The 1,964-nt window shown below is 39.0% G+C and overlaps 1 pseudogene; it reads right to left on the bottom strand.

Annotated features, from left to right (window-relative positions):
* Nucleotides 1-396: 396 nt before the first annotated feature.
* On the bottom strand, nt 397-1,675 carry LOC113603349 (acireductone dioxygenase-like; annotated as a pseudogene).
* Between the last annotated feature and the right edge of the window lie 289 nt (nt 1,676-1,964).

The raw sequence follows: 1,964 nt of genomic DNA, 5'->3' as shown, positions 1-1,964 counted from the left end.
AGTTCCTTGAGGTGTAAAATTAGGTTATTTGAAATCCTTTTTTTTTGTAATTTAGGCACTTTTTCTGCATCCTAAAAGTTTTGGTATGTTGTGTCTCCCCATTATTATTTGTCTCAAGACGGTTTTATATTTCTCTTTTGATTTATTCTGTGACCTGTTGGGTGTTCGTTTTCATGTTGTTTAATATTTCCATATATTTATGAATTTTCCAATTTTCTTCCTGTTATTGATTTCTAGTTTCATACAATTGTGGTCAGAAAAGATACTTGATTTGTGTCTCAATTTGTTAAGACTTATTGTGTGGCCCAATGTTCCATGGGTGCTTGCATAGAATATATATTTTGCTGTTGTTGATGGGAATGTTCTGTTTATGTCTGTAAGGTCTATTTGGTCTATAATTTTATTCAATTTCACAGTTTCCTTAGTAAATTTCTATCTGGAATATCTATCCATTGTTGAAAGTGAGGTATTATAGTCCCTACTATTATTGTATAGTTATCTACCTTTCCCTCTTCTGTTAATATTTGCTTTATGTATTTAGGTGCTCTGATGTTGAGTATATGTTTGTAGTTGTTATTAACTTTTTTATATAAACTTAAGGCAGTTCCTTTATTTTGAACAAGAAAATGGCATCAACAATTCAGAGTATCCCCCCAATGAATATGAGAGCTCACCCCTGACAGCACTCCCCACTCAGGGGAGAAAAGTGTCTTCTATCTAGCCAGTCCTGTAATCTACTATGACGCCTTCTTACAAGGCAGGCATGAGACAGACTGACATCTGCCTACAGTAGAAGGACCAGGTCTGGATGGATCAGCTTAGTGCTTACATTCAGGGAGATGACTCTCATTTGGGTTAAAGTCCAATGCATATGTTAATACAGAACTGATGACCACTGATCTTGAATAAGGTAAAATTAATGTGATTTGTCCACATTTCCACAGTTGCTTCCATGTAAAAATCCCTTTTATAATAAATCTCCTTTCTTTAAAACATACTGTGATCAAATAATCATGCAAAGAAAAGTTCACCTAGTCCCCCAATATAAAAGCAAGGAGAGAGGACAGGTTCTCTACTGTGATCATGTTCAGGAAATTCACAAAGGCAGAGGGTGAGCTAGGCCCTGGGAGCACCACTGCTCTGTCTGCTAAAACTTTCATGTACTGCCCCTCCAGCCTCAAATTGGTCAACTAGCCAGTTGTATGCTGTCCACACTGGTTCTCCCACAATCAGACACAGGACCTTCACTTAGTTCTTTTCATCCAGTGTGGAGTGGTGATAAATCCCTACAGGAAGAGTTATCATGTCTCCTTTTTCCATGAAGATGTGGATCCACTTGTCCTCTTTGTCTCTCACATCAAAGTACTCACTGCCATCCAAGATGTAGCAGATCTCATCGTTGAGGTACAAATGCTCCTTGTAGAATATCTTCATGTTTTCTTCATTATTTGGTAATTTATCCTTGCATATGGTTATTATGTCTATCCAGTAGTAGTTTCTCTCTTTTTGAATATTTTGTTATTCTGGATAATTCTTATATATGTCAGCAACAAGCTTACAGTAAAGAACTCCCAGCTGGCACAGCTGCTCCAGGTGTATGGGCAGGAGATGGCTTGGCGTGGTGGGGCCACATCAGGTTGTGGGCAGACTTGTCCATGTCCCAGGCCTGTACCATGGCCCTAGTCGGGTACAGGGAACACCTGCTTGTTCCACTGCCCAGGCCATGGCCAGCTGATCCCACACAAGCAGCTGCAGGAGGTAGTGGAGAAAGGAGGAAGGGGGCCATTATATATTTTTGATGATGAATTATTTTTCATTGTATGATGACTTCTTGGTCTCTTTGTGACAGTTTTGATTTAAAATCTAATTTGTCTGATAGAAGTGTGGCCATCCCTGTTCTCTCATGGTTTCCATTTTCATGGAATATCTTTTCCCATTCATTCACTTTCAGCCAGTCTATGTCC

This window comes from Acinonyx jubatus, chromosome D1 (genome assembly GCF_027475565.1).
Source record: "Acinonyx jubatus isolate Ajub_Pintada_27869175 chromosome D1, VMU_Ajub_asm_v1.0, whole genome shotgun sequence".
Classification (NCBI taxonomy): Eukaryota; Metazoa; Chordata; class Mammalia; order Carnivora; family Felidae; genus Acinonyx; species Acinonyx jubatus.
Note: the sequence above shows the minus strand (reverse complement) of the source record. Positions and strands in the feature narration are given on the sequence as shown.